This window comes from Anolis carolinensis, chromosome 1, assembly GCF_035594765.1.
Source record: "Anolis carolinensis isolate JA03-04 chromosome 1, rAnoCar3.1.pri, whole genome shotgun sequence".
NCBI classification, from domain to species: Eukaryota; Metazoa; Chordata; class Lepidosauria; order Squamata; family Dactyloidae; genus Anolis; species Anolis carolinensis.
This window is the reverse complement of record NC_085841.1, coordinates 300,211,037-300,232,999: the sequence shown is the minus strand read 5'-3', so window position 1 is coordinate 300,232,999 and position 21,963 is coordinate 300,211,037. Positions and strand designations below refer to the sequence as shown.

At 41.7% G+C, this 21,963-nt stretch overlaps 1 long non-coding RNA gene across 1 annotated transcript; it reads right to left on the bottom strand.

Moving 5' to 3' along the window:
- Positions 1–1,770: 1,770 nt before the first annotated feature.
- LOC134295445 (uncharacterized) lies at positions 1,771–7,779 on the bottom strand. Its single transcript, XR_010002012.1, has 2 exons — positions 4,794–7,779; positions 1,771–2,995 (listed from the first exon to the last, which is right to left on the bottom strand). It is a non-coding gene; the product is annotated as an uncharacterized LOC134295445 (long non-coding RNA).
- Positions 7,780–21,963: the final 14,184 nt, after the last annotated feature.

Sequence of the window (21,963 nt, the reverse complement as noted above, 5' to 3'; positions counted from 1 at the left end):
CCTTCACTTCTGCAGGCTAAACATACCCAGCTCTTTAAGATGCTCCTCATAGAATAAAGGGGCACTGTGACTTCCCTTGATCTAGGCCAGTGGGTCTCAACCTGTGGGTCCCCAGATGTTTTGGCCTTTAAATCCCAGAAATTCTAACAGCTGGTAAACTGGCTGGGATTTCTGGGAGTTGTAGGCCAAAACACCTGGGCACCCACAGGTTGAGAACCACTGATCTAGACACTATACTCCTTTTGATGCAACCCAAAATCGCATTGGCTTTTTTAGCTGCTGTGTCACATTGTTGGCTCATGGTCAACTTGTTGTCCCTGAAGACTCCAAGATCTTTTTCACATATACTGTTGTTGAAATAGGTGTCACCCATCCTGTATTTGTGCAAGAGAGGTTGATTGATGCTTTCTTTTATCTCTTTCTGGTAGCAGGCAAAGACCTTTTTTTGTGTGTTTATGCAGCTCTTTGACTGTTTTTAATAGGAGGTGAGTTTGTTGTATTTTTACCATTATTACTGTATTGCAACTTCCCTAAAACCAGTTATGAATTAACATTTGATGTTTATTTTATTTTTTTACTTTTGCATTATCTATTGGTTTAACTTATTTTGTATTTTGTTTGTATTTTGCTTGTTTTAACTTATACTGGGAGGTGCCTTGGCTCTCATTTGTTTTTGTGAGCCTATGGGATTTTCTTGGCAAGATCTGTTCAGATGGGGTTTGCCAGAGCCTTCCTCTGAGGCTAAAAGAATATGACTTGCCCAAAGTCACATTCTGTGGGTTTTTGTAGCCAAGTAAGGATGTGAGCCCTGGTCTCCAGAGTCACAGTACAATGCTCAAACCATTACACCATGCTGGCATACTGAAATATAAATTAATACATCCCACTATGTACAAAATACATAGTCAAGGCCAGTCACATGCTATAACAGAGTCTTTTACTACTTATAGGAGCATCTCTTCTAAGAATATACTAAACATCCTCTAGTTTGACCATTGATGTTAACCCCAGAAGGCAAGCAAGCATTTCAAGAGTCTTGTGGGAAAGTTGACAAGTTGCCTAGCTCCAGCTCTGCTGCCTCTCTTGTTCTAATAAGACTTTTACAAATCCATTCCAGTCTAGAGGAAAATAGAAGCAATAGAATTGCACAGCTGCTTACAGAGGAAATTGTTTGGAGACAGGAAATGCTCCACACAACCATGAATATTGTTTGAATTTATAACAGTGTAGAGTGGGCCATCACAATGTAGAATTCATTAAGGCATTGGCTAGTTAGAAACATGAAGACACTTCAGTCTCAAAGGAAGCTCTAACAATGAGAGACATACAAAGTGCTTAAAGGCAAAGGGAACCAGGACTTCACATTTGCCATTCACTGGAAGTCAATCCACCAAACCACTTGGGGTTTATCTATACCGCCAAAATAGCCCATTCTTCAGCTCCAGAGTTGACCCAGATTCTTCAGTGCCATGCCTACCTGCATTGCTGTCCTGGAAACTGATGAGCAAGAAGTGTTTTTGGTATATTGCATTACAACACAAAAAAGCACTTTTCACTGCTAAAGGGATAATATGACATGTGTTGGGATCAAAGCAGCTACGAGCTGAGTATGATTCTTTTTTCTCAGTGTATGCAAGCCCTGAATCTTCAACATGCTGATTTCAGCATTAAGTCTTTATGTGGAGATGCTCACTTCATGACTGCTATTGATGATTTTTGTAAAATATACCTACCTCCTTAAAGAGAAGAGTCAAACATTCTCAAAATTCAGAGTATTTAAAATCCAAATAATATTTTAATTGCATCTCTAACAAATTTGGCTACAAACCCAAGAGCCTGTACATTAACATTGCTGAGCCTGATGCATTTTTCAAACAGCATGCCATAGAGCATCAAACTACATAGGATTACAGCCTGGAGTAGAATGCTATAGCAGAGAGGAGGAATAGGACTGTGAAAGAGATGGCAGTAACTATGCTCTTAAAAGCCAGCACACTACTGGTCTGAGGCTATACTGACTGCAACATATTTAAATAAGACACTGCCAACTAAATCCAGATATGCAGCCTCTTATCAAAAGCCAGACCTAATCTGTAATTTCATTGTTTTTGGATGTAAAGCATATATTTATATTTCCAAGCTGAAGGGGTGAAAAGTTGACTGCAGAAATAAGGAGAAAATATCTATCCATTATGCTAAGTATTGATGAAAGACTACGTTGAAAATCTAATCCAAATCAGGATGGCTATTCAGATTGGTTTGCAATGGAAAGGGAAGGCCGCCATCACCAACTAGAATGTGGAGAGCTCTTCCATCTTCCAGGCATCTTGCATCCTACTAGCATGCCCACAACAACTGCACCACAATAGTCTGCTAATGTAGAGGACCTCCCAGATGATCAGGAACCAGGTAGCAAGCTAGGTATCCCAGTTCAGGTGAGAAGGTCCCAGCATTCCAGTTAAGATGTGCAGATAGATTTTGTTATATAGCCATAGGGGAAAGGCAAAATATCAAGGGATTCCAAGGGTTTGATATTGAGAAGCTTTTAGTGAAGAATCACAATATTCATCTTCATAAAAATGAAACAACGACTTGGTCAGAATTACCCAAATTTAAAATGGCATTTGGCTCTAGATGGGCCTTTACCACACAGGGGTAATCCAAAGATTAAAAAAAACTATGACCACAAGTATGATGATGATTACAATAAAACTGTTGCACCAGAAATTATATACTCAACTTTCAGAACTCTCCTAAATATTGCTGCATCAAAGCAAATGGATGTTCAACACTTAGATGTTAAATCAACCTTCTCATACTTTCATCTTGTAGAAATTTACATGGAACAGCCTCCAGGATGTCATGTTCCAGGGAAGGAACATTTTGTCTATAAACTGAAAAGGGCATTTATGATCTGAAGCGGGTTGTCAGAGCATGGAGTGAAAAACTGAACCAACTTCTTTTCAAAGAAAGACTCTTCAGGCACTGTTGACAACTGTGGATACAAAAGATTCAGAAATAATAAATGAACTTAAATTTCAAAATAAGTGGCCTATCTTATCTGTTGCTGTCTAGGTAAGGCATATAATGAGGAGATAGACATTAAAAAGTACATATAGGAGGGAGCAGTTTCTTTCTTAATCAAAAGCAGAAAATAGTAAAATTTCTGCAATAACTTGATTGAAATGATGCTAAAGGTCATGCCAACTTCAGTGGAAGTAGATGTCTTAAAAGACACTGAAAAAGCTAAAACTTTGAGGAAACACTGAAAAATACAGGACTGCAGTTAGTAAACTTTTTACATTGCTAGTTTCACCAGGTGTGACATTGCAAATATAATTGGAATTTTATGAAGAATGGTTAGTTTTTCTATTGGAAAAGATCTCTTTGCACTGAAAAAAGCAGCCAGATATTTAAAAGGAACTGCAGGTCCAAAACTAATGCTATCAGCCAACGATCCACCCCAGTTGATTGGCTACAATGCGGACAGAAAGTCAACTAGCAGGAACCTGATTTTCTAAGCTGATCAAGTAATAAACAGTCTGCGGTTGCTGAGTCCTCTACAGGGCCAAAATGCATGGCTCTAATAGCAGTCTGTGATTAAATACAATCACTTTATAGCTTACTTTCAAGCCTTTGGTATAATAAGACCAAAGCCAACAATTTTGCTGCAAGACAATCAAAACTGCATCAAGATTTCTGAGAGTAAGAAGCCACTCGAAAGGAATATTGACATAGCTTTCCACAAGGCGCAACAAATGTATCAAGATGGACTTCTTTAGCTAAAATACTGCAGCACAAAAGTTATGATTGCTGATATCCTCATCAAGCCTCTCCCAAAAGGTCATTTTCAGAGACTCTGAGAAGGGATGTGAGTCATCGACTGGAGTGCAAGGGAATGAGAAAGGGAATTGTTGGAAAATTCTTCCTAACAGAAGCATTCCTTTTTTAACCCCTTCACCCATTTGCTATTACAGCAGTGGGGCTCACAGGTATTTTGGTGTATTTGTGTAAGTGTGTTTATGTCTCTGTATATATTAAAATCAGCAGATAGCAACAGCATATGAATTAAGATTTAAGGGCTTTTAGATGGTAAAGTATTAATGACTGATTGATTATAATGGATCCTTAAAAACCACTCATATACTCCTAAACCTAACTCTTAATTCTAAATCTTCTACATCCCTTCACACAGACCAACTGGACCCTTCTCTAACCCCAACTGTCCCACCAAGTAAAATGCCAACTGTTTAATTGCCACCCTTCAACTTTATGCAAAACTTCTCAAACCTTCCACCAATCAGCATTCCATCTTCAATTCTGCCTCCCTTCCATACAGCTCTGTACCCCATGCTTTGTTATACAACTAATAAATTAAACAATATTTCTTAACACAATTTCATGACATAACATAGTCACACAAGTACGCGCAATTGTTAGTTTAGTGGTTTTTCTGTGTCCGGAGGCCAACAAGGGTTCAAGATTAAAACCAATAAGGAAACCAGTTTTCCTACACACACCAGCAGCATGAAAACAGACAAAGAATATTAGCAGATACACAACTGCATGTGTCAGGTGCCTCAGATTTACACCAAAGCTCGTTGCAAGCAGCGCTGCAAGCAAGCGTTGATAGCCTTAAGCAGAAGGTCTTTGGAGTGAGGAATTCTGCATGCTGGTCATTACTGATAAAATCTAAGAATGTAAAAAAAATTCTAAGATTCAACACAGCTTGTAGTAATTTTTCTCAACAATGCTTTGGCATCACATAAACGGTGCTATTAATAGAACTTTACCTTCTATGGTCTTTAGAGGCTGTTTCCTTCCATTCTTCCATTGTTTAAATTCAAGTCAGTGAAGCCTTCATTTCAGAAAGTTTCTTTTGCTCCCACATTTGTTATCTTTCCTTCCACTGAACGTCCTGCCAGAACTTAAAGTTGGAAAAGCCAGGAAACCTCTTTGTGATCACTGGACGTGTTTAAAAATTGTTAAACAAATGGAGACAAGCACACAATTGAATATCATGGACTGGCCTCTTTCAAAAAATCATATGTGTTCGAAGGCAGTTGAATAGGCTGAAATTTGGGTTGCTCTGTTCTCATCTAGAGGTAGAAGATGTCTATAATTTTGAGTCAAAGCAAGGTTAAGGAGTTGGGTTTGTTTCACTTAGAGAAGAAAAGGTTAAGAAGAGATTTTTTAGCAATGTTTAAATATTTGAAAGAATGTCACATTCAAGATGAAATTGGCTTATTTTCTGCTGCTCTAGTAGAGACTAGGACATGGGATTCCACTTGAATATTAGAAAGGACCTCCTGAGGGTAAGAGCTGTTTAACAGTAGAATATACTGACCCCAAATGTGGTAGGATCCCCTTTTCTGGAAGTTTTAAAACAGGATGAATGGCCATCTGTCAGAAGTGCTTTCATTGTGTTTTTTCTGCATGACTTGAAGTTGGACTTGATGGCTCTTGTGGTCTCTTTCAACTCTATGATTCGAACACTTTAGGCTTAAAGAATTAAAAAGCCCTTATTTTCTGAAATCAGCCAGCATGGGAAGTTGGTTGCAGAATTTCTAAAGTTGTCATTCAATAAGGCATCATTCTCAAGTTTCATTTTTCCCACAAGTCTAACAAAACATTGTGAAATATGAATGAGAAATCAAACCTCCAGGACATTTCTGCAACCATATAGGACAGTGATTCCCAACCTTTGGGCCTCCAGGTGTTCTGGATTTCAGCTCCCACAGTTCCTAACAGATGGTAAGCTGGCTGGGATTTCTAGGAGTTGAAATCCAAAACACCTAGAGGCCCAAAGGTTGGGAACCACTGATATAGGGAATATATGTTGGCTAATACAAGGTATTGGACCCCAAATCACTTCTATTTTAGAGCCCAGATTGGAAAGAGAACCCCTTCCCAGTCCATTACTCTTCCTGCATGGTTACCATCATCATTATTGTTACTAGATGTAGTACAGTTGAAACAAATTCACATTATGCAACAATTGAAAATTAATGTAAATTATTAAAAATAAAAGGTAGTTAAAAACATACACCATTAAAAACGGTAAAAGCATACAAATTTACCAGGGCATCCAGTCCTGCCTTCTGCTCACTATTGTTTCAAGGCATTAAAGTGAGTCTATAACTATTCCTCCAACTGTAAATCTACTGACACATTTGATCCAATACTGTTGGTTGCTTTGTAGAAGTTTTATGGATTTGTAGTAGTAATTGTATGGACATGATCTTGAAGAAATGAGCTGGACACTCTGGCTAATATGTGCTCCTATTTATGTTTGTCCCTAAGCTTGTGCTGATCTTTTTAAAGATGAGTTTATGACCATACATTAAATGTTCACGTATCTAGGGTTGGTTTGTTTTTAAAATAATTTTTGCTTTTAAAATAACTCATGCTTGAAACAGGATCTTATGACCTAAACCGGTAGTCTCTACGAGAGTAACCCCATTCGATCAAAAGGATTTACAAAGGTAATGATTTACAGTTGCATCTCTGGTTCTACTCTAACAGTGATTAAGAACTGGAATATGACTCAAACCAAAACTAGTAGCCTTTCTTTCAAAATCCAGACAGCGCTGAATTTTCCATAGTGAATCTATAACACTTTCTCATCCTGCAATATGTAGCAATTAAAAGTTGTCCATCGCATATGAGTTCTCACGTTACTTTGAAAAAGTTAGTTTCCAAGATGCTAACATACTGTTTGTCTTTTGACTCCTGTTAAGAACACTGCAAAATCAAATTCCTTCTGACGTTTAGAAATTCTTGTTCTGCTTCTAGAATTACAAGCACACAGCCTCAGCAAATGTACTTATAAGGCCAAGAACTGCAAGCTTCCTTTAGCACAGCAAAAAAAAAACATATTAAAGGAAACACCCGCAGCATAGCATAAATGTATAAAAGCATGCCAAGTGGAATGACAAATTCCTCTGTGGTTGTCTGTTCTGCTTAGAGATATAGGAATGGCTATCTTCCGCCCATTCCTAGTAGTGAGTGATGGATGGCCAGGCTTGTCTGTCTTTTGCTGTCTTCAGTAGGACTGCAAACCCAAGATCTCTTAATAGGGATTGATTAGCCTTTGTACACAGAATTTAAGCTCTCCTATTTTACTCATATCTAGGAGGATTACAAAGTAGTCATAGGATACAATTTGCGCATCTTTTAAATATAGACTGTGATCAGGGCTCACCCAAGACAATTTGTCTGCCCAAGAAAAAGCAAATGCTGCTCCTAACCACCCAGGTCTGCATGCATATTATCCAAAGCCAGATGGTTTATTTTTTGCATAGAAGGCAGGAAATCCCTTATGTTTAAAAGTAAAAATACACTCATGAGAAATTGTTGGGAAAAAATTGCTGCTCTACCATATCACTTCAAGACTGCTGCCTGAGGCAGCCACTTCAAGTTTGTCTAATGAGAGACTCAGCCATAGTTGGTGGTGGGAGTGCAAAAATTGAACTCCATGAATGTGGCAAAAAGATAGGCGTTCTGCATTCCTGACTCTTGAGATACCTTTCAATGTTTACTCTTTGGACCTGATATGGGTTTGTTGGTTTTGCTCCCTTGCCCCAATTTCTCCTATACATCTTAAAACAAAATCCAAGGCAGACCCCTCAGGGGATGAAAAGATAACAAAACCAGTACAATGTAAACATATCTGAGAGTAGAACTGCAGAGTCAAAGACATTTTGAGTTCCCTTCGAGGGAGATAAAGTGGGGTATAAAGAAGAAGAAGAAGAAGAAGAAGAAGAAGAAGAAGAAGAAGAAGAAGAAGAAGAAGAAGAAGAAGAAGAAATGTCACAACCAATAAGACCACCTCCCCCCCCCCACACACACACACACACATATTCCCCCAATAGCTTAAGGCTCATAAAGTCAACTTCTTGATCTGTTTGATAGAGGATTCTAGGGGTATTAGACCCAAAATCTCTCTCTCAAATTCTGCTCCAGCCTTACCTCTGTTGGTACATGACTCTGTAAGTGTGTAACTCACATTTTGGCTTTCCAGACAGTGTGACAAACAAATTAATATGAAAGGTGAAACAAGGAAAATAATTAGGCCATGTAAGAGCATTTCCATCCCTGATCACCAAAAGCCCTTAATCAAGCATAACCTCGACAAAACAGTTGTAAAGAAAGCATTCATCATAGCAGCACTTTGGCATGAAAAGTCAAAGAGATGCCAGAGGAATGTTTGGTCTTTTCAATATTTTCAGCTCCCAGTAAAACCAGAAAAGAACTTCAGAAATGTGATATTAATTAGTTGCAGAGAGGAATTACCTAGAAACTTTATTTGTTAATGATAGCACCCTTCCAGTAAACTGTTAGCAATGAATTGCTGCTGTTCTCATCCCCAGAGTATACTACTCCCAGATATTGAAAAGGGGAGTATAGTTGAAAGAGATTACTGGTACACCAGAAAAAACATAAAGGGACACATTTACTATGCAACAGAAACTTCCCTTTGTAAGAAACAAACACATTTGTCCACTCTCTACCATAATTGTTCATTAAAAGTGCTCTTGAACTCGCTACTTTTGAAGTTCATGGGTGTTGGCATAGCAGGTAGTGGCTTCCCTGTAGGTGAGATAATGAATCCAAAATTTTACACCAGATTTTAAAAAGACTTCTGGGGATATTTAAACTTGATCCCTAAATTGGTTAAATATATTTGAAGTTTAGACTAAAGCTTTCTAGGTTTCACTGTAGATGTTGCCAAGAGGTTGTGTCTGCCTTTGCAGTTGGGATTCTGGGCCAAATCTATCTCTACATTATATAGTAAGTGCTCAAGTACAAAAATGTGTGCCTTCCATCAAGGGTGTCCAAGGAATGTGCATGTCTAGAAAACCATGTGTCCCTTTAAACCACTCCAAGGGGATATCCAATCTTTCACAGGTCACTGCTTCTAATTACTTCAAATTTCTGGATGTGCTCTGGAATTTCACACATGGCTGCCCTTCAGATTTTGTAGAGGTCTCTGCCATAGTACTCAGTGCAATGTGGGAATTCTCTGAATCTCTTCCTAAATGTATATAAAATAAAATAGAATGAGCCAAGCATTAAAAATAAAGATAATTTAAAAGGTGTATGTGAAAAGTTCTAGATTTTTCTTGCTGCTTTTTTAAAATTCTGGCGAAGGGAACAAATGAAAATGGAGAGTAGAGATGGCATTGTGAAGACAGGAGAGAGCCTAGAGATAAATGACTAGCCTTTTGAAAAAGTTGTGTAGTTTATATCTCATCTGTTCAGCTAATCAATTTACAAGGCAACTGTTCAAATGATGTAAATAACAGTTAAGTCATGATGACAGCACACAAGTAGTTGTTAGATCCAACTAGAGCACAGTACGTGAATAATTGCTATTTATCTGTATGTTGACTCACCATTTAACAATGAATTCATTGAGCCTCCTGTGACTGCTTGCAACCAATATGAGGCTGCCATCTTGACCTGTTTACCTGAAATGGAGCTCACAGAATTTTTAAGCAGAGATCTATAAGGCAGATGTGTATGGAACATTATATAATTAAGTAAATATGCTGGTGAACATAGAACTATCTTGGCTTGGTGGCTAAATACAACAAAATGTCTCTGGGGCGGAAACTGCAAAGCACAGATGCATCATCATCATCACCATCAGCAGCAAATAATTGATTTTTCTCCTGTTTCCATTAATGTAATTCTTGAAGATGTGATATCCACAGAAAACAATTTTAATAGATGATCTCTTAGAATGAGAGAAGAATCTTTACCAATGGTGCTTGGTAGCTTTTTGTCTGTGAAGATGGTAAAATTTGGGTTTCAGTCTGAATTTTAACTACAATTCAGCACCTTGGATAGCTTCTTCAAAATTCATGGGAGTCCTCAGTTGCAGCTCATGTTTATGGTATGAAAACACAATAGGATTGCTTCAACGATAAGGCTAATGGCTGCTGTTGAGTAGATATGCCGGGGAGGCCCTGCTCTCGGTCCCACCTCCTTCGCCGGTGTGACTGGTGGGGACGAGGGAGGGACAGGGCCTTCTTGGTGGTGGCCCCTTGGCTATATATCAGCCTCCTCCATCCTGGTCTTCAGAAAAAAGTTAAAACCTGGCTGTGGGATTATTTATAGTGCAATATACTGCAATATACTTTCACGGTATTGATATAAATGAAGCAGCAAGGACAACGACAATGGGATTTGTACTATTTTTAAAATGTTTTCATGGTTTAAATTGTATTTATATGTTTATTGATTTCATAGATTAATTGTGTAATGTACTGTTTTTCTTATATGTAGTGTGGCATTGAATAATTGCCAAATTGGAAGCCACTCTGAGCCCCCTTTGGGGTGGTAATTAAATAAATAGATTGATAGATATGTTTAGGACAAACATAAAACTATAGACTTGGCTATCACAAGATGTAGTGATGAACATCAGCTGAATAGCTCTAGAAGAAGAACTAGACAAATACTTGGGTGGGAAGGCCACCAGTGACCCATCCAGAATGCTAATGCTTCATCAAATGATGAAGTCCAGGTTTTCATAGGGTGGAACCATGGCAGGTAAAGTGGAATAGTTATCACCACAATTGTGCAGTGTGGATGGGTCCCTGAATTCATATTGATGGTTTTGCTTACGATTTCAGTGAAGCAAAGGTTTGTGTGGTAGCCTCTATAACCATTAAAATATTATTTCATGACAAATTCAATGTCAATAGAGCATAAACATTAGTTTTCTGGGGGAAGTTAATCAGCTGACTTCAAATTTGTACATAATTTCTCATCCACAATTTGCAAATCAAATTTGATAAACATCAACTCATAAATGTGCATTGTAAAACATGTAAAAATAAATAACATTGATCTAAATCCTGACTACATTCTTGATTTCAATTCCATTTTATAACTTTTATTAGTTTGGTGATTGTGATCCATCATTTGAACATGTAAAGAAGAACAGACAAGCAGACAGGCAAGCAAATACTTTACATTATGGCACATATGTTTCTGATGCATAAACCTCTATAAAAAGGATATTAAATGGAATAATTTTACTGTATATCCTAAGGAGTGGAATATGTATCAGGAAGAAAGGAATAAAATCATCTTTTCTGCAGCACTGTCAGCACTGGGGATATAAAGCTGAAAATCCTAGTTATAGAAGGAGAGTATCTTTGAAACAGGGAATTAAAGCTCTTGCATATGGTATGTTTCCCAGAATATTTCTGTATATGACTGGTGCATTTTTAGAACAAGATCATAGTGCAATTATGTAGGCATTCCAAATGTTCCAACTGTAAGTTAAATGATGTAGCAAAACTGCCCTGTGAGAAGCTCCAGCTTGGTGTACTTCAGGCAAAATAAAAGTCTGATAGTTGTGTGAGTTGGCTGCGTGCCTCATCACTTTAGAAGTATCACTAAGAGGTGATGTCTGTGTTTTGATTTTTGCCTGTTGGTGTGCTGATGGCTTATTGTGGTCAGCATTGATTTGTATAATGGTCGTAAAGTGTGACTAACATTTATGTGTAATAGGGACTGGCTTTATGGAAACACGTGCCACAACTATTTTGAAGCTATAGTGGGATGGAAGCGTTAATCACACAGATATGGAGATATGACAGATTGGCAGAACATGATGGTTATGACATTTTTGACAATATCATACTTTTAATGCTATTCTATACCTCTTTCATACAACCTGGAAGAAAGATGACATTGAGAATAAAACCATGGGTTTTCCCCAATACATTCTCTAAAGGTGGTACTTCAACTGAATGAAGCAATTCATTGTGGGCCAAGTGAACATGTTGCCCTTATACACTTGACTGGCACATTTCCAACTGGGAGGGTGCTAATTGGGTGGGAAAGACTCACACAATTAGCTCTGTACTTGTGGTTGTTTAATTGATACATTCGCTCCAGCACTGTGAGACTGCAAAATGGGGAGTGATTCACCCTTATCCACAAACCACTGAACCCAGCCAATGTCACATCTGGACCCAATTTGGCACATAGCCCAAACATGGCCAACTGTACATACAGGCAGGGTTTGGGGGTCATTGACCTTGGCTCTGGGAGTTGTAGTTCACCCTTATCCTGAGAGGAATGAACCCACTGACAATGGATCTGGACCAAATAGACCCAACATGGCTAACTGTGCATACTGATAATAAAAAACTTTGGGTGCTAGGAATTACACTTCACTCTCACATTCACAGCATTCTGAATCCAACTAATGATGGAAAATAATTATGTTTTAATGCTTCCTTTAAACAATGGTTGCAGGTATGTTTATGAAAATTTCTACTCCCTCACCTCCCCCTCCCCCCCCCCTTCAGCGCTTCTACTGACATGTCTTGGCCTTTGCAGGCTGCTCTGCCAAAAGAGGACGCCATCTTCCCTCCTCAACATTGTTCCAAAGAAGGCAGCTTTTCCCTGGCTCATTGGGAACAGCTGTGCCCTTCTACAAGGTAAGACAGTACTTTTCATAATAGAATGAAGAGAACATCATTATTACATTTTTAATGATGCCCTTTCTTGCTTATGAACACTTCTAGCCCCCAAAGCCCCAATTCCGGCCTCCTTTCATCCTTCTTGCACATACTTGCAGGCCAAACAGGCTGGCTCCGCGCTGCTAGGCCCCAAAAGAGGATGCCATCTTCCCTCCTCAACATTGCTCCAAAGAAGGCAGCTTTTCCCTGGGTTACTGGGAAACAGCAGTGCCCTTCTACAAGGTAAGCCAGTGCTATTCACAGCAGGCTAAAGAGAAAATAATGACTATATTTTTAATCTTTCCTTTTAAGGATGGTTTTGGGTCTCTTTATGAAAACTTTTACTACCCCCCCCCACCTTACCCACCCACCACTGGGCCCCTTTGGTCCCTCTGCTGACACGTTTCAGGTCTTGCAGGCTGGCTCCACCCTGCTAGGCCCCAAAAGAGGAGGCCATCTTCCCTGTTCCACATTGTTCAAAAGAAGGCAGCTTTCGCCTGGATCATTGGGATACAGCACTCTCCTTCAGCAAGGTAAGACAGTACTTTTCACAGCAGACTGAAGACAAAATAAGGACTATCTTTTTAATGTTTCCTTTTAATGATGGTTTAGGGTGTCTTTATGAAAACTTCTACCCCCCTTCCCCCCTCACCTCAACCACACACCTCTAGCCCCCTTTGACCCTTTTGCTGACACGTTTCAGGCCTTGCAGGCTGGCTCGGTTCTGATAGGCCCCAAAAGAGGAGGCCATCTTCCCTGTTCAACATTGTTCCAAACAGGGCAGCTTTTGCCTGGGTCTTTTGGTATACAGCAGTGTCCTTCTACAAAGTAAGGTGGCAAGTATGTAAATAGGTTGATCTTGGGCTGATGGAAGTAGTACCACATCAGCTATACAAATTTATAAATGGTTCTGTTTATATGGTTATGCATTTTCTAATAGGTTTATTCTTAAAATCCAAAATCCAACAATGACTATTTCTAATATATATCCTTACCAAATGAACCCAGGCAATGTCAGGTACTAAGGCAACATGATGTTGTCCATCTACAACCTTATGCAATTTATTAATTTATTTATTTATTTATTTATTTTTCAAACTTATATGCCGCCACTCCCCTAGGGCTCGGAGCGGCTTACAAGAACCGGCTAAAATCAACAATTTAAAAAACATTTTAAAAACATCATTTAAAAAAAATCTTTAAAACATCCTAAAAGCACCTTTTAAAACATCAGCAACAGAACTCAAAAGCCTGCCGAAACAGGTGTGTCTTACATGCCCTGCGGAAGGCCAACAAGTCCCGCAAGGCACGAACTTCAGGTGGCAAGGTGTTCCACAGAGATGGCGCCACTACTGAAAAGGCTCTGCGTCTAGTTGCAGTTAGACGCAAGGTCTTAAAACTGGGGACTTCCAGCAGGTCTTGGTCCTCAGAACGGAGGGATCTCTGGGGTTTGTAAGGGGTGAGGCGGTCCCTCAGGTACATCGGCCCTGGACCATGTAAGGCCTTGAAGGTAAGCACCATCACTTTCAAAGTGATCCGGTGCTCAATTGGTAACCAGTGCAGCTGCCGTAAGATTGGTGTTATGTGGCATCTTATGGGGACTCCCGCAAGGAGCCGGGCAGCTGCATTTTGCACCAATTTGAGCTTCCGGATCACCGACACAGGAAGGCCAATGTAAAGGGCATTACAGTAATCCAGTCTCGAGATGACTGTAGCCTGGATCACTGTAGCCAGGTTGTCCCTAGATAGATAGGGGGCTAGCCGTCTAGCCTGCCGAAGATGAAAAAAGGCAGTTTTGGTAACGGCGGAGACCTGGGCCTGCATCGTCAGTGAAGGGTCCAAGAGGACTCCCAGACTCTTTACTAGTGAAGACGGGCATAGCACTTCACCATCCAGGGTTGGCAACTGGATATCCCCACTGCCCGGTCGGCCCAGCCATAGGAACTCCGTCTTTGCTGGATTCACCCTCAAACTACTGGAACGCAACCATCCAATAATGGCCTCGAGGCACTGGTGAAAACTGTCGGGTACAGACTCCGGTTGGCCTTCCATCTTTAACACAAGCTGAGTGTCGTCAGCATATTGATAACACTCGAGCCCGAAATCTCGGACCAGCTGAGCAAGTGGTTGCATATAGATGTTAAACAACAGAGGGGAGAGAATGGCCCCCTGAGGAACCCCACAATGTAGAGGGGACCTCTCAGAGACCAGGCCCCCCCTCTCCACTCGCTGTCCACGGTTGTGAAGAAAGGAGGCCAGCCAATTCAAAGCTGTCCCCCTAACTCCAGCAACGGCAAGGCGGTGGGTCAGAAGATTGTGATCGACTGTGTCAAATGCTGCTGTGAGATCCAATAACACAAGCAACACCGACCCGCCCCGGTCAAGCTGGCATCGGAGATGATCTGTGATGGAAACCAATACAGTCTCTGTCCCATGCCCCGCACGGAAGCCAGACTGGAAAGGATCCAGTCCGGCTGTGTCGTCTAGGAACTGCTGCAGCTGCACCGCTACTGCCCTCTCAATCACCTTGCCCAGAAATGAGAGATTCGAAACTGGGCGGTAGCTGGAGGGAACCAAACGATCTAAATCTGGTTTTTTCAGCAGAGGAGAGACCACTGCCTCTTTTAATCCCTCTGGAAAGACTCCTTGCTCAAGGGAGCTGTTTATTATCTTCAGCAGCGGGTCACGTAATCCCTCCAAGCAGGATTTTACTAACCAAGAGGGACACGGGTCAAGGGAGCAAGTGGTCGGTCTAGCTGCAGCTATGAGCCTATCGAGACCCTCTGCGTCCAGTGGGATGAACTGGTCGAGGGTGGGCCCAGCAAGTGGCCACGGAGTCTCAAGTTCTCTCATTGTATCAGTTGTGGCGGGGAGGTCCCGGCGTAGTAGTGAGATCTTGTCAGCAAAATAGCTTTGAAAAGCCTCGGCTGAAGGGGTCTGATCATCACTTTTTGGGTTGGTAGGAACCGTCGTTAGAGATCTAATTATTTTGAACAATTTTGCCGGGCGTGAGCTGGCGGACTCTATCAAAGAGGCATAGTATACTCTCTTTGCTTCGATGGTAGCATGCTCATAGGACTCCATAAATGCCCTGTAAGCTGATCTCGAAGCTCTGTCATGAAGTTCTCGCCACACGCCCTCTAGCCGTCTCTTTTCCCGCTTCATCGATCGAAGTTCCTCGGTGAACCAAGGAGACCGATTTCGGCGGGGTTGGAGAGGGCGTCTAGGGGCGATCTCGACGAGTGCATTGGACAGCCTGATGTTCCACATGTCCACCTGCACATCGATTGAGTCGCTGACAGGCTCCAGATCCTTCAGAGCATTCTGGAACCTACTAGGTTCCATAAGTCTTCTTGGGCGAGCCCAAATCGGCTCGGCGCCCTTGCCAGGTGGGTAGGCATGCTCCAGCCTGACTCTCAGGGCACAGTGATCCGACCATGGAACCTCTAAAATAGAGGCTTGGGTCACTTGAATTCCTGCGCTGAAGATCAAGTCTAGCGTATGTCCTGCTTGATGCGTGGGCCCAGTACTGCAGAGCAAGAGTCCTAGTGTCTCCATGGTAGACACTAGGTCCATAGCCGCTGCTGAGCAAGAGTCCGTATCAGCGTGGACATTGAAGTCCCCCAGGACAACAAGTCTGGGGAACCTCAAGGACCACTCCGACACAGTCTCGAGCAGCTGGGATAGGCTGTCTGCTGGTGCACTAGGCGCACGGTACACCAGCAGAAAGGCCATGCTCTCAGGGGAATCCCACACCAGACCAACACATTCAGTGCCAGAGATGTCCACAACAGGAACTGCCCTAAGAGAAAAGCTTTCTCGGGAGAGCATAGCCACCCCACCCCCCCGCCTCCCACTCCGCATCTGGTGGGTGATTACATAACCTGGAGATGTTATTTCCTGGAGTAGGATCTCGTCCCCCTCTTGGATCCAGGTTTCAGTGATACACACTAGGTCAGCTCCCTGGTCAGTAAGAAAATCTCTGATAGTAGCAGTTTTATTCCTTATGGACCTAGCATTCACCAACACCAGGGTAGGAGGGGAGGAAACTGGTCGCCTGTCATAGGTGCACTTGGGGATAGGCCGCAGGTCAGAGGGGGGCCGAGTCTTCCGTCGACTCAGCCTCCCTCTAATATTCGGCCTGAGCCCACCGTCATATCTCCCCCTCCCAGAGATCGTAGGAATTCCCATACACAGACCTACTTCTCTTGGGGGCTCTACAGCAGAAACTAGGTGCCCAATGTTCGACTGGCCCCCTGAAAAGGAGGTGGGGCATGGCCAATTACCAAGTGGTCATAAATAGAGCCCTCAAAGTAATGAGGGGCAGGTGTAAAGGCCAGAACACCCGGCCAGCATTGTGGGTGGGGGGGGGTGATCTAGGGGACGTCAAGTCTAGGTTCCCTCGAGAGTGTTGGGATAAGTTCTTAACTCCACCACACCGGGAGGTCACTCTCTCTTTTATGTCCACAGTTCTGATACTCGAATCCCAGGTACTAGTGTTTTGGGGGCGTGCTCCCTTCTCCATATTAACAGATCTAGAACCACTTGGTGGAACATTGGCCAATTTGTGGGAGAAGGGAGTAGTTGCAGGTCTTGTCCGGTTACCGAATCCTACTCCCCAGAAGATTCTAGTCTTAAATTTCTTTTGATGACAGCCACGTCTCTGAGACCTACGATTTGGAGGCTTACCGGTTCCCATCATTGTATATTTGTCCATGTCTGGGGCTTCAGGTTCTCCAGAGTCTGTGGTCAGACCATCTTGGTCCGCTGCCAATCCAGCACTCTGCAAAGTGCCAGGAACTCCCTCTGCTAGAAAAATAATTTGTTCTGGCTTCTCACCAGAAGTCCGGCGCATATCATGGCAGCGTTTCTGTCTCCAGTCGGTGTGACCCGCACGCCTGTGCCGAAGCTTTTTGGGGTTTGGAGAAGAAGGCATGAGCTCACCGATGGCGTCCCCAAGGTCAGCCGCCATCTTTGGTGCTTGCCTCTTTGACAGGGAGAGGCAGCGACGTCGTTGGGGGCTTCCACAAAAGGGGGGCACTGAAGGAGAGACAGGCACCCGTCCAAGGATCTCTGTCACATCCAATGCGTCCATTTCAGGCAGAGAGGGCCAGTCCTTTTCCTGTCTGGTGGTCCCAGGGGGTCCCTGCCCAGACCAGGGACATGGGTTGGTCGGCCCAAGATCAAGAGGGCATAGACCACCAAACAAGCAGCCATGGGAAGCTGACTCTAAAATCTCCCCCTTCGGCATCGAGAGCGCATCCTGGCTCATCATGGGACTCTCAAATGGCTCTCCAGTTTCCAGCGAAGCTCTTCGCAGAATTGAAGAAGGCTCCATGGGGTGGTCCCGGTTTTGAGCCCAAGCTAGGTCTCTGGCATTCTGAGGGTCAGGATCCAATGAATTCCATATGGTTCTCCCTTGTGTGTAATCTAGGGATTGAGCTGATGGGTGGTTCAGTAGGCAAAGCAATCTCCCAAACCGATTAAGCTGATCGGCCAGTTGGTTGAATTCTGCAAACAGCAGACTCACCAATCTTGAATCTGATCTTCCACCATCTTGACCAGGTCTCTGATCATCCGAACAGTTTGAGCGGTCTGGCCCCTTCAGATTTTCTTCCAGGGGTTTCGGTAGATCCAAGATCGCATTCAGATCCAGGAATCGCACGGGGCTGTTTGTGGTCCCCTCATGGAGATCCACTGAGGCCCGAGAAACCTGGAAAACTTGAGGAGACTGGGGAACCTGAGGAATCTGAAGATCTTCCCTCTCAGGACTCAGGTATATATCACAAGCCTTGTGGAATTGATCAGGGAGTGGTGTCAGCTCCCCAACCCTCAAGGGCTCAAATCTGTTGGTTAAAGTGATAGCTGTCTCTTCAGGCGTCCTTGAGGCTTGAGCTTGGCGTGCAGCTGCAGAGTCCTCTAAGTAACTTTGTTTTAGTAAGATAGATTCACCTACTGGCTTTGGAGATGTTTTCTTTCTTTTACAATCCTTCTTATCATCTTGAGAGCCCTGAACAATTGGTAAGGCAACTTTTTTCTTCCTATTAGGCATTTTCTTCCTATTAGGCATTTTAACTGTGCCTCGCGTCTCTTCTTGTTTGTCTGAAGGATTATCAACAGCCTAATTAGTTTCTCTTCCTCCCCGGTTTCATAGATGTGGGATCATTCATTTAAAAAAATTAAAATCCCCTTTCAAATAACCCAGGCATCGCCAGATACCCAACCAGGTATAGTAATAAAAGTCAGTGTTTGTGGGTATGTATGTGTGTATGTATGTGGTGGTGTATACTTCCACCCTGGGCTCTGACTACCACAGACCACTGCAACACCCCACATACATGCATCTGGAGTAGTTTGGACAAGACGAAGGAATTTGCAGAACCATCACCTGCTTTACAGACCACACAACCAATGACAGACTAGGACCAAGCTTGGAACACCCTACGATTTCAACCCTGGAGAGCTTTGATGAAGGATGGAACATGGATGATAGGATCTGAAGTACCTTCACCCACATCCAGAGACTATTCCTAACCTCCTTAGTAATATATCTGTACCAAAGATGGGACAGACCCCCATGACTCCTTTTATATACTGCTGAAGTTTTTGGGAGAATTGACCACAGACGATGGGATTTCCAGTACCTTCAGCCCATCCAGAAACTACTGCAAACCCCATTGGCCATAGATCTGCATCAATGGGCCCATTCATAATATCCAAAACAACTCAATGCCTTTCCCAAATAACCCGGGCACCATCGGGTCCCCAAGCTAGTAGTTTATAAAGCCTAGTGTACTTTACCAACATAGCTTAGATTATTTTACTATATAGTTATTATAGCCTGTACTTTACCATATAGTTACTATAGTAAGTATATACCATAGAACGTATATACCGTATAGTTAATAAAGCCTAGAGTACTTACCTTATAGCCAATATAGCCTAGAAGATATACCTAATAGCTATTAAAACTTAGAGTATTTTACCATTATTTGTTTAGCATTTTACCATTATAGTTTATACCTTACCTCAATAGCCTAGTACATACCTTATAGTTATTATAATTTGTAACTTACCATTATAGACAATTACTTCACTTTATAGACAATATAGCCAAGCATTTACCACTATAGCCTGCATTTTCCATCAAAATAGTATCAAAACTATTGTTTTAGTTTGGAGTATTTTACCTCATAACCATTATAACATAGTGTACTTCATTATAGTTTTGTACTTTGCCATCCTGATTCTGTATTGTATTAATCACCAAGTGACTTACCACAATTATATTCAAGTATTTTACCTTATACTATACAAATATAGTCAAGTGTTTATTTCCAGTCAATTGACAAACCTCGTCTTCTGTAATATATTATTTTGATTCACCTTTCAAGAAGCCTGACTGAAGTGAACTTTGCCTTTGTCTCAGTAAACTTATTTGGTTAACTTTATCCAGTCTCAAGAGTCTTTATTTTAAGAACTGAAGTACATCAGAGGATATACCGATAGCCACCGGGTAGCCAGACATATAGTTTTCCTCCCCCCTCCCCCCAGCGTACCATCACAAAGGCCCTTAAGTGCAGCACATTTAGGGGATTCCTGCAGTGCCTCCAACACAAGCTCAGCCAGCTCAAATCGGAAGGGTGCTAGGATTTATTTGCTGTCTCAGGCATCCATAGATACATGGTCAGATCCAGTGGACTATGGGGCAAGACACCCAATGAGGGGAAAGGCATAATGATAGACCACTGGAATTCTGCTATCTTGGACTTGATGTCTAATTAGTTAGGATTTTGGAAACAGATGCAAATATGTCCAGCCACATTCTTCGTTGTGGAGTGCATGCTGGAACCTAGCTTGGAATGGGTTTCAAAGTAGAAGCCTTTCATTGCAAACACTGACACTGAAATGATCCAAAGTGCTAATACATTTTTTATCATTAACTTTTCTATCATTAATGAGAATGGCACAATTAAGTCACTTTGAGATGATAAAGCCCATAAACTGTAGAAATGCTGCTAAAACACAGAACAACCTCAAGGAATTATATTCCATCACCAAGTTGAAGGGGATGGTGGGTGGGGTGGGGGGGGGGTGGACTTAGATGAGTCCTCAGAGATCAGTTTCAGTTACACAAACCTTATATTTATGGATTTACTCATGATGACTCTCCTCAGGTGGTCCAGTGCATACTCTGAAGAAGCACTTATCAGATGAAACCAGGACAAAAATCAGGAATGACTATAGTATACTCCAAACACTCAAAAAAATATAGTACATCAAGGGACATCGTGGTTATCTTTAATAAAAAGAGGACAAGAGATGAAGTTTTGATAAATAACTCTAGGATACCATCTATATACAAAGGGGTAAAAATAGCAATCTTAAAAGAACTCCCAATTTCAGTTTTGGAAAGAAGGCGGAGATACTATTTTTTAACTGACGAGTTAAGAAGAAGAAATGTTAGATTCAGATGGGACAGAATAGAGGGGCTGATGCTAACTTGGGAAGGTAATCGAAAATGGATCACAAATGAACAAAATGCAAAAAAATTTTATGAGAAATTTTTGAAAAAAAATAACATGGAAGATAGAAAGGAGGAGAAAAATGAAGGAAATCACAAGCAAGGGAAAAATGAGGAAGAACAGGGAGATGAAAGGACTGGGAGTGATAAGGAGGAGTCGGGGAGAATTAAGAAAAGACTCAGAGAAAAGTCACCGGAAGATATAATAAATCTAATGGCTATAAACAAGGAGGTAAAGGAGGGAGAAAAAGAATATAATCAGGATGACGATGACATCAAGGCTTAAAATATACTCAAACAATGTGAATGGTTTTAACTCACCAAATAAAAGGAAAAAAATATGGCATCACATAAAAAAAGGAAATTATGATATAATTTGTTTACAAGAAACTCATATAACCCATAAACATGTGGCACACTTAACGCAAAACAGCCTAGGCAAAACATATTACGCCTCGAGCATGGAAAAAAAGAGGGGGATAGTGACATATATAAGCAACAAGATACAATCAAATTTGGCGTTCAAAGACCAAGAGGGCAGAATGCTAGGTATAATGACGAAAATAGGGGCTAGACGAATATTAATTTGTAATATATACGCGCCGAATGGCTGTAAAACACAATTCGCGAATAACTTACAACAAAAGATAGTAGAACAAGAATATGAAGACCTAATTTTGCTAGGAGATTTTAACGGGGTTTTGGATGTTGAGATAGACAAATCAAACAGAACAGGGACAAGCAAAAAAAAGGGATGGGGAAACCTACCATTAAGATTCATGCAGCTAAAGGAGGAACTTGGCTTACAGGATATCTGGAGACACAGAAACTTTAAGGAGAGGGATTACACGTTCTTCTCACATAGACACTCGTCATGGACACGGATCGACATGATCTGGGGTACAAAACTTATAACATCACAAGTAACTAACATCAAGATTTTACCCAGAC